Source organism: Pteropus alecto, unplaced genomic scaffold (genome assembly GCF_000325575.1).
Source record: "Pteropus alecto unplaced genomic scaffold, ASM32557v1 scaffold74, whole genome shotgun sequence".
NCBI classification, from domain to species: Eukaryota; Metazoa; Chordata; class Mammalia; order Chiroptera; family Pteropodidae; genus Pteropus; species Pteropus alecto.
The window spans coordinates 6,006,223-6,016,973 of NW_006436291.1; the positions used below are offsets into that span (position 1 = coordinate 6,006,223).

The 10,751-nt window shown below is 49.8% G+C and overlaps 1 pseudogene; it reads right to left on the reverse strand.

The window, feature by feature from the left end:
* Nucleotides 1–2,387: 2,387 nt before the first annotated feature.
* On the reverse strand, nucleotides 2,388–2,505 carry LOC112480526 (annotated as a pseudogene).
* Between the last annotated feature and the right edge of the window lie 8,246 nt (nucleotides 2,506–10,751).

A 10,751-nucleotide genomic window follows, 5' to 3' on the forward strand; every position in this document is an offset into this window, starting at 1 on the left:
CATGTTGCAATTGGCACGTGTGTCGGAGGGTGGGGGTGGGGATTCCTGGGACCCAGGGGCGTCTTGGCCTCACCCAAGATGTGTCACTGGATCTTGCCGGGCTGAAGACCCACTGGCCAGTGCTCCCAGGCCTGAATTCTTCCAGGTCACGGTCAACAGGGAAGTGGCCCTGAGAGGCTGCGGCTGCCTTTCCAAGAGAGGTTCGTTTTTCTCTCTGAGCTCATTATAGGGCGACAACTGGGGTGCTGGAAATTGCAAACAGCATGTGTCGTGATGAGTATTTTGACTTGGAAGACAGCATTCTCAGCAACTCCTAATGTCTGCGGAAACTCAAGAGGCGACGGAGGAATCTGTCATGGAAGTGCCACTCACACGGTGTGGCTAATCATGAGGATTCAATTACAGAAGCATTTATTTAGTGCCTGCTGTGTACCTGGCTCTGCGTGGAGCACTCGGCACACAGACAGGAGTCAGAGGAGCCCCTGCCCTTCTTAAGACACTAATGGAGGGAACCAGAGAATCAAAAGGCAGGTGTGAGTAATGAAGTCCTCCCCACGCCCCTCAAGGCCACTCCCCCGCCCCCCACCAGGTTTAGATTCAGCAACAAAAGGAAAGGACCAGATCAAGGCTTAAGTTTTTTCTTGAACCAACACCCGCTTCAGGCTGACTCTTCTTCCCCAATGGGGACCCCTATCCTTGCCCTCTTCCCCTCCCTTCCGCCCCCAGCTGGAGCCCAGCACGGGCTCAGGGGGCCCAGGCCAGCCTCTTCCCGAGGCACACTTGGGAATGGCTCAGTGTCATGCGCCCCAAGCTCGGTCTCACTCTGGGGCTCCCTGGCTCGTTCCTCTGACAGTGCAGATGCCAGGCCCCTTGGCACAGGTTCTGATTGTGCGGGGTTCGAGTTGGTGTGTTTTCAGGGATCAGCCCAGGTGATTCCGATGCATGGTCAGGTTTGGGAACCGCTAACCTAGGGCCAAAGGATGCTTTTTCCATCTCCAGCCGGTGGTGCTGGCAAGTGCCTCTTCCTCTCTCTGGGACATTTATCCCCATCAATAAATGTACACTGGGTGATGTCTGAGATCGAAGGCCTCTAACTCCCTGTGTGTATACAAGGCAGACCACCTGGGCGCCCATCTACGATTCTGTCCTTCCTTCATGAGCCATCTGAGGAGAGAGAGGAACAGGTGAGCCTAGATCTGGAGCTGATTCCAGCCCCTTCACCTGTGTCCTGGTCCCCTCCCCTCTATGGGCCTCAGTTCCGGGTAAATCCGTGAGAGTTTTCAGCAGGGAACCATCCCTTTGTATTTCTTTTTCTTTGGGATTTTCGCAGGGCAGAGAGCAAAGCACTCCGGAGGCAAAATAAAGGGCCCTGGGAGGAGGTTCCCTGTCCCCGCAGTGAGGCCAGAGGGACAGCCGTGCGGTGCGCTCTGGGGACAGGCACTACGCAACCTGTCTCGGGGCACTGGAGCCCTGTGAGGGGCCAGAGGGAGGGTCTGCCCCGTGTCCAGCCTGACTCCAGGAAGGCCGGGCCACTCACCCGTGGTGACTGTCTAAAGCCTGGACATGAGCCCAGGCCCACTCCGAACGCTGCCCATCCATCTCCCTCCAGCTCTCCGGTTAGTGTTGGTCAGGTCGGGGGAACCCATGAAATGTCCTGTCTTTTGCACTCCACACCTAAAGAGCTATTTAAAGGAGGAGAGAGGTTAACCCTGCCCCCCATGAAACTCCAAGATGACACTTCCCATTCCCTTGCAGCTCCCCCCACCCTCCACCCCACTGTCTGCATCCATTTCCCAGCCCCGCAGGCTCTTAGTCCCCACACCGCCCCCCCAACCTGTACTCCAAGCTTCCTTCTCCACCTTCCTGCAGGTGAGGGGATCATTTGGGGCGAGGCGGGGGGGAACCGGAAGGAGCCCCTTTAACAATTTCCCACCAAGGTGTAAGTGAGACGATCACTACACTAAAGATTCTCAAACTAGTTCCACAGACAAAAGTCTGTCCGTAATGCTGGGTGGAAAATTACCTCTTCATTTTCACTAATCTCGAACTGAAATGCAGCATTACTTTCGATCATAAATGAGTAAGAGACCATAGGGAGCTTAGCTGGCCTGTGACTGTCACCAGTAGAGATGGCAGGTACCGTCACATGGCTTTACGGTTGCTGCAGATTTTGAAATATTGTTTAGGCCCATCTTTTGAAAGGATGGTAATTCTTAGACTGTCTAGGTATTAATGTTTAGTATGGTAGCAATGAAGCACATATATTTCTTTTTAAAATTTTTTTATTATTATTTTTTTTAGGTGAGGCAACCCTTAGTTGACCTCACAGATTGCAAGGACCTTGTCAGCTTACAATCCCTTATTTTTTTAAATTTTTAATTTTTTTATGCCTACAGCACCTGGTCTTCCTAGGTGGTCTCTCATCCAAGTAATAACCAGGCCCGACCCTGCTTGGCTTCAAGATCAGACGGATTCAGGCTTCTTCAGGGTGGCATGGCCGTAGACACACATATATTTCTATATTGCAAAAATATTTTTCAAATATTTGGCAACTACATTTTAATATAACTGGTTTCCTTTGAGACCTTGTGGATTTTACTTCATTTTATAAAAAAATGTCATTTGGAGGACTCTATCGGGTTCACAGGATGCCAACAGGGCCTAGGCACATGAGAGGTTAAAGACCCATCCTCTAAAGCAAGACTTGTTAGCGCAGATGAATTTCATCCACCTGTGGGCAGGTGGAAAAGCGAAGAATTTTTGATAATGGTGAGGGAAGGTGATTTTGAGTATTTGTTGAAATTTCCAGGAGCTAGAAGAGATCTAAGTGATACAGAGCTTTACTTGTTAAATCAACTTTATTCAGCTTTAATTTATATACAGTAAAATGCATATGCTCTATATGCGCATTGTTCAAAAATTGTGGTAAAAAAACAAAAAACTTTATCATCTTAACCATTTTTAAGTGTAAAGTTCAGCGGTGTTTATTTGCATCGTACTGTAAAATGCACCCATTTGAAACATGCAGTTCAATGAGTTCTAACAAGACATTTGTCAATACATTTGTGTAACCACCAGTATGATTAAATACACAGTATTTCTACCACCCCCAAAATGTTCCACTTCGAAATCTCTACTGTCCCAAACCCAGTAACCATGACCTCCTCTTTGTCTCTACAGCCCAGTTTTGTCTTTTTTCTTTTTAAAAAACCTTCTCATATAAATGGAATTCTATAGATTATTCCGCAATGGTTTATTCGCCTGTTGATGGATGTTTGGGTCGTTTCCCACTTTCGATTATTACAAATAAAGTTACTGTGCATGTCCACATACAGGTCCTTTGGCAGACACCTGCTTTCACGTCTCCGAGGAAAATCCCGAGGAGTGAGATGCTGGGTCGGTCATCAGGTGAGTGCATGTTTGCCTTTATAAGGAAATGCCAACCCGTTTTCCAAAATCGTCGTGCCTTCCCGCCAACCACAGATGGGAGATCTGGTTGTTTCGTATTCTTCCCGGCATTTGGTATTGTTCATCTTTAATTTCAGCCGTTCCCTGGGTAGCTGGGTATCGTTGTGGTTTCATTTGTACTTTATGGATAGCTAAGAACGTCGAACGCCTTTTCGTGTACTTGCTGGCCATGTGCCCATCTTCTTTGGAAGTGTCTGTCTAAATCTTTTGCCTTTTCTTTTTTATTATTTGTCTCCTTATATATTCCGGGTATAATTCTTTTGCCAGACCCATGAATTGCAAATATTTTCCCCATTCCGTAGCTTGTCTTTTCATTTTCTTGACGTTTTTAAGAGCAATAGTTTTAAATTTTGATGCGGTCCAGTTCATCCATTTTCTATTTTATGGTCATGCTTTTTGCATTCTATCAAAGACATCTTAGTCTGCCTCCAAGTTGAAAAGATTTGCTCCTATGTTTTTTTCTGAAAGTTTTATATTTTTAGTCTTTATATTTGGATCAGAGATTCAAGTCCGGCTTAGTGCGTGGGGCGAGGTGTGGATAAGGTTTATTACTTCTTTGCCATGAGTCTCCAGAGAGTCCAGCACCATTTGATGGAAAGGCCACTCTTCCCACTGAATCGCCTTAGCACCTTTGTCGGAATCAACTGACCATATTCGCGTGGGTCTTTTTCCAGACTCTCTATTCTTTTCCATCGGTTTGTATGTCTGATCTTACATCACAGCTTTACTTTAAAAGATGAGAAATCTGGGGCTGGAAGAGTGAAGTGCTTTGTACTAGGTCAAAAAAAAAAAAATTAGAGGCCAGGATGGAATGTGACTCTTGTAAATATCCACCTTTAGCTCTCGTTAGAGGCCAGCAAATGGGTAAATAGTAGTGTGGATATTGATGCTGGGGCGGGGAGGCCATGCTTCCCTGGGCGCCCACCAGCCTGACTGTGGGGTCCGTGTAGATATGAGAGGCCAGCGTGAGTGAGAGATGGAGCTGGCTCTTCACGGAGCAGCCGTGTGACTTTGCACGAGCTGCTCCATCCCTGTAGGGTCCTGTGTTAGTCAGGCTTCACCAGAGAAACAGACACACACATACACACACACACACACACACCACACACACACACACACACACACAGAGAGAGAGAGAGAGAGAGAGAGAGAGAGAGAGAGAGAGAGAGAGAGAAAGAGAGAAAGAGAGAAAGAGAGAAAGAGAGAAAGAGAGAAAGAGAGAAAGAGAGAAAGAGAGAAAGAGAGAAAGAGAGAAAGAGAGAAAGACTTATTATAAGGAATTGACTCATGCCAAGGAGAGCTGGTGGTGGAGTTTGATCAAGGTCCACAGCCCCGAGAACCAGGAGAACTGATGTCCCAGTTCACACGATCAGGCAGGAAGGGGCTAGTTCTTCCTTCTCCGTCTTTGTGTCTATCCCAGCCCTCAACAGATCGGATGAGGCCCACCCACATTGGGGAGGGCAAAGTGCTTTGCTGAGTCCACTGATTCAGATGCTAATTTCATCTGGAAATATCCCCACAGACAAACCCAGAAATAATGTTAGGCCAAATATCTGGGCACCCTGCGATGCATCAAGTTGGCAGGCAAAGTTTGCCATGGCAGTTCCTCACCTGTGAGACGGGGTAAGATCAGTGCCAAGCACACAGGAGGGCTGTGGGATGGGACCTATTCGGTGCAGCATCTGGAACACAATAGGTGCTCAGGAGACTCTAATTACTCAAACCCTTAGTCAGCAATGGGTCCTTCCTCTTGGTGCCGACCCCAGAGATGTCCCCTGGTGGCCAAGGGCCCCTGGTGACCGAGCCGTTCCAATCCCGGGCACAGCCCTCTTTCTGCTTCCTTGTCTCTTGGGACTGGGCTGTGACCCACACGAAACTCCCCCGAAGACACTCCAGCCCTCCTTGAGACAGCTGGGGGTCAGCGCAGCTCCACGCCACTGGAAGAGGCCACATCAGGTCAGTGGCTTGGGCCTCACGCGGAGAGGATATCTTTGGGGCCCTCCCCAGGCACCCCAAGGGCTGTGATGCCTCACATACATGGTCGTTCTTGAGGCCTCTGGGAGCCCAGCAAGGTTGGGACAAGGACTGTGGGTCCTGAGGGAGATCTGGGGAGGCCGGGCACTGCCTGGTTCCCGGTCGCGTCCTGCCTAGGTCTTGCTAAGATCCTTGGATGGAGCGTCAGGCTGATACGGCCGTGATCGGAAATGAATCCGGCCGCAGCATGCGGGCACCGTAGACTGGGGTAAGACGAAGGAAGCCCCGCCGAGCTCCCTCACACGAGATACCTCCCCCACGGCCGTGTTTCCTAGGCGTCCTTCCTGGGGGGGCCCAAGACACTCCTCTGCAGTGACAGTGTGCCACCTGGGAAGACAGCGCCAATGTCAGCCTCTAATATTGACCTGCTGACCCGCGTCGAGCACGGTCCCAGTGCTCAGAGCACGATGATTCCACAGCACTTCGAGGCAGACCTTGTACTTTCATACGAAAGACCCGAGGCACAGAGAGGTTAAGGCTTCGAGGCAGACCTTGTACTTATCTCCAGTTTTCATACGAAAGACCCGAGGCACAGAGAGGTTAAGTCGCCTGTCCCAGGTCACACAGCAAGTTAGTGCACAGCTCGTATTTCGTCGCATATGCCCTGGCTGTCGCACACTGCTCGCATGAAGATATTAACTTGAAAAGTTAGTGCTTCAGTTAAGCAGAGGGTAATATTCTAAAGAAGCGGCAGCTGTGGCATCATGGACCCCAGAACGACAATAATAATGTCGCATCGGTCGGGCGTTGCTAACTGTGGGTGCTGTGCTCCGTGTTCTGTGCGTGATGCTGGCCTACTCCTTGCAAACTTTTGAGGAATAAAATGTCCTTATCCCCATCTGGCGTGGGGAAAGGGGCGTCACGGAAAGGTCAACGTGCTCAGGTTACACCTAGGAAGTGGCGAATCTGAAATTCGAACCAGAAAATAGAAGTGCTTCTTGAAAGAATGAAGAAAGTGGCTTGCCTTGTCACGGGACACTTGCGTTCTAAGGTCTGATGTTGGGCAGTCATTTCCTTGTTCAGGCCTGTCTCCCCACCGTAAAAAGAAAGGCCTGGTTGAACCTTCTCAAAGTTTAAGAGGCATTTTCAAGAATTTAGTGAAAACAGGAGTTTAATGTCAGACACATTTGATTTGAATCTCGATGCCACACTTCCCGGCTGTGTGATCCTGGGTGAGTCATTTAACCTCTCTGAGCTCAGTCTCTGCAGCTCCTGAAGCGAGAGAGCCCACTCTGGAACTTTTCAGTGGAAAAAGGTTGGTGGAGGCTCCGTCTCAGTCCGTTCAGGCTGTTATAACAAAAATACCACAGACTGGTGGTGACTTATAAACGACAGAAATTTACTTCTCACGGTTGGGGACACTGGGAGGTCCAAGACCAAGGTGCCAGCAGAGTCCGCGTCTGGCTCAGAGCTGGCCGTCTTCTCGCTGCTTCCTCACGTGGAAGAGAAGCGAGAGGGCTCTGGGGTCTCCTCTCATCAGGGCACGAATCCCCTTCACGAGGCTCCACCCTCACGGCCCAATCACCCAAAGGCCCCGCCTCCTAGCACCATCGCATTGGGGGTTATGTTTCGACATCTGAATCCTGGGGGGGCGCACACATTCAGTAGGGAGCAGGCCCCTAGCACGATGCCTAGCACATGGAGGTCACCAAACGTGGGGCTCCTTCCGTTCCAAAGTCCCTCCTGCTCTCTCCCTGGGATCTGAGCAGCGAGTAGTCATCTCACAAAGCCCAAGGAACCAGGCCCAAGTGGCAAGAGCTGCGTGGTATTTGAGAGCGGTGGGGGACAGGCGGCCATTCCCTGGGCGGGTGTGTTTGGGAGGAGGCGGCTGCTGTGGGCTTGGGCTAGTTAAGATAAAGGATGAATATTTACCTCTCTGAAGGCTGCGTGAAGGTCAAGAGCATCTGAGTAATGGAAATGAGAGAGGAAATGGGGTGGAATATAGGAAGATAGAAGTTAAAAGAGAGAGAAACTTAATGTGTCACCATGAAGTTATAGAAACTCAGCGTTTCTGACAATTATTTTGTATATAATAAAAACGTGTCATACCAAGTCAGCAAAGCACGTGGAGAGGATTTTATAACAGGAGGCTTTACTGGACAGAATCGCAATATATATATATTTTCTCCTGCATTAACAATTAATTCCTCATAAAAATATATTACAACGTCTGATATGTATTCACGAAACACAAGCCGTTGTAAACAGAGCAGGTGACATTGGCCTTGGAGGCAACAATCTTGAGTCCCATTGCAACAGAAAACAGCTGTTGGCGGGTATGTTACATGAAAGGAAATATTGGCACATTGGTAATTTTTTTTAATGGAGCCATACTTCTGCTTAATAAATTAGGAGAAAATACAGTTAAAGCTACAACATTAACAAACTTTGGAGGATGCTAAAATTTGATTTCATTTGCTGTACACAGTTTCTGTTTGTGAACATTCACTCACATGTGTGCGCTCACGGGCACACACATCTGTGGGTGCCTTTGCTCCAACATCGACACTCAGATGAACCACCCATTTTCCTAGGAGCTGACATTGGGGACAGAACATTGTACAGGGGCCAGTCATTTGTAGATCACTTTGTACCCAGGAATGAAATATCTTTTATTTTCCTAAATCACAGTTTTCAAAAGTACTTTTGAAATGTCCAACTAGAACGTCGCCACGCAGAATGCTAACCCAGCTGACATGGACCTTAGGTCTCTGTAATGCGGCCCCTCCAACACCCCCAGCTAGGGTGATGTAAGCGCCCCCAACCCGCTTTGCACAGACGCCAAAAAATAATGAAATGTATAAAAACTGAAGGAATGGGAGGAATCAGACTTCGGTGTTCTCATCCCTTGGAGTCTAAACACATAAGGGCAATGATGGCTCTTCACCGGGGCCCTGGGGAGGGTTAGTGTGAGAGGCGGACGTGCTCCATTAGCGAGGATGGACGGAGTGGCTGAGCTGGTCTGCCGGCATCCACACCACTCCACACTACAGCAGAGGGAGAGATCTATATCAGCTGGCAGCTGCCTCGCCCAAACTGGATCATGCGCATCCATCCAGATGGCAAGGGTATAAATTCCTTTCCCCAAATCAGCCTAAGTAAACAAAGCCTGGCCTCTTCCAAACGTTTACGAAGATGCCCCATGTGGTGATAAGGGTAATGCAGGGCGCCTTTGTGATTCGTCACTGGACTCTCAAGGCTGTTGGTGATCTGGAATTAGCGAGGTTTTCCCTGGGGAAATTCTGATGGTATCGGTGAGACACCATACTCTCGAAGTGTCCCTTAATGTTCCAGAAGAGGTTCTGTTTACACTCTTGTAAAACAAGACTGTCGAGGTTTGGGATGATTTCAATTTGTCAGGGAACTTGGCATTTTGAGGTTTTTAGAGCATGGGGTTTGGTTACTAGCGATACTTCAAGCAAAGCCTTGGCATTAAATGACTCGAACGCAAGGCAGTGGTGGCCTCAGACTTGGGGCCGGACGGTCGGTGTTTTAGCCAGACGTGGGCAGTCAGTCCGAACCAGCTCGGGCCAACCAGTCGATCGTGTGCCATGGTGATGGCATCGCCACTGCCTCCAAACGCGGTCCCCGAGGATAGCATGGGCTGTGCCTGGGGCCTGAGCCTTGATGGCGATGATCCGACCCTCACAGTTCAAAGTGGGCTTCCTGCAGATTTTAGGTTCTTTGGAACCGTGGACTTTAGTTTCTCCTGAACACAAGTAACAACTCTTCTGTGCTGGGCGATCGGTCACGGGGCCTGTGACCCTAAGAGCTCACGTGTTCCCAAGATCCACTCGCGGTCCTTTGAGTCAGCGTCTGAGTTATTTCAAAAGCCCCTGAATATGAGAATATGTGATAAACTCTAGCACTGCTAAGATTGATTCGATTAATGATGTTTGACCTTTAAATGCTAGATACATATTTACATGACATATCGCGTGTGAGCAAATTGTACACGGCCCGGAGGTGGGTGTGGGTGTGAAGACAGTGCGTTTGAATTACTGTGTAGCGGGAGGATGACTTAGTTGCACACACGGTTGTATCTGCTGTGTGAACCCTTCCATTCGTCCCTGGGGGTGTGTGGCAGCGCCCTGCATTGACCCTGTGTTGACATTGAACGCGGACACTCCCTACCGAAGACATACCTTTGTTCCCACTCAGGTACAGTGTCAGGGGGCGTGCCCTGGCCAAATGTGGTTGGCTTCTTCAGAATGAACCGTGTCTCTCTCCCCAGTCTCTGTGTAATGTGCATGTCCCTCCACATGAATGAAATGCATTTCAGTCTTTCTTCTTCCCTCCTTCCCTCCCTTCTCTCCTTCCCTCTTCCTCTTTTTTGAGAGCTAACCATAGGTGGATTCGCCCCTGCATTTTCTTCTTTTGAAAGAGATCCAATCTGACACTCTCAGCTTCAAGATCCAAGCCACCTTCCCCGACACATCCCTCCCCATCCCGGGCCCAGGTCACACACGAAGCTCTGACCCCATTAGGTCCCTCACAGGCAGGATCCATCACATCTCCTCTGTGTCCTGTCATATGAGCTTCCCTATTGGAAGTTCTGGCCCGATGTCGCCGCCTCTAGGAAGCCTTCCAGAACCCTCCTTCCCCACGAGCCAGGTGCTTAGCTCTCCATGCGCAGCATCCCCAGCACTGCACACGCGCCTTCCAGGCAGCCTCGCCCTCCACGCTGTAGGGTATTTCCTGGTCTCTCCCTGGGCCCGACAGCTGGGCACTCAATGGACCAGCCACGCTGGATGAAGATGGGAACCAACAAGAGACCCACGCCCGGGGGCGGCATCCAGCACTCTCTCTCTCTGGCCCTACCTCCACCGGGCTCCGCCTCAGATCCGAGGCAGGTGGGAAGGGGGCGGGGTTTGTTCTGGGTAGATCAGAGGGGCCAGATGCCATCACCTTCCATAGCTGCCGGGAGAGAGTTTGAGTCGAGACCCCAGCAAGTGCCCCTCTGAGGGCCATGCTTCCTTCGTTCTCACAAAGCGTCCTGGCTCTGAGGTAGCCAGTGTTGCCACCCTCTGCCGGCACCCCAATCCGTCTCCTGCTTACTACCTGGAGACCCCACAGAAAAGAATGAGGCTGCTCTGCAAACGCCTTTGGAGGCGAGGGTAGACAGCTTCTGCCATTTCACCAGTCTTCTGAAAACAGGTTTTTATAATTTCTTGGTGTGATCAATTTTGTCCCTCTGAGAACAAAATGACTCAGCCCTTGAATAGTCCGGAGATTGAATTATTTGGAGA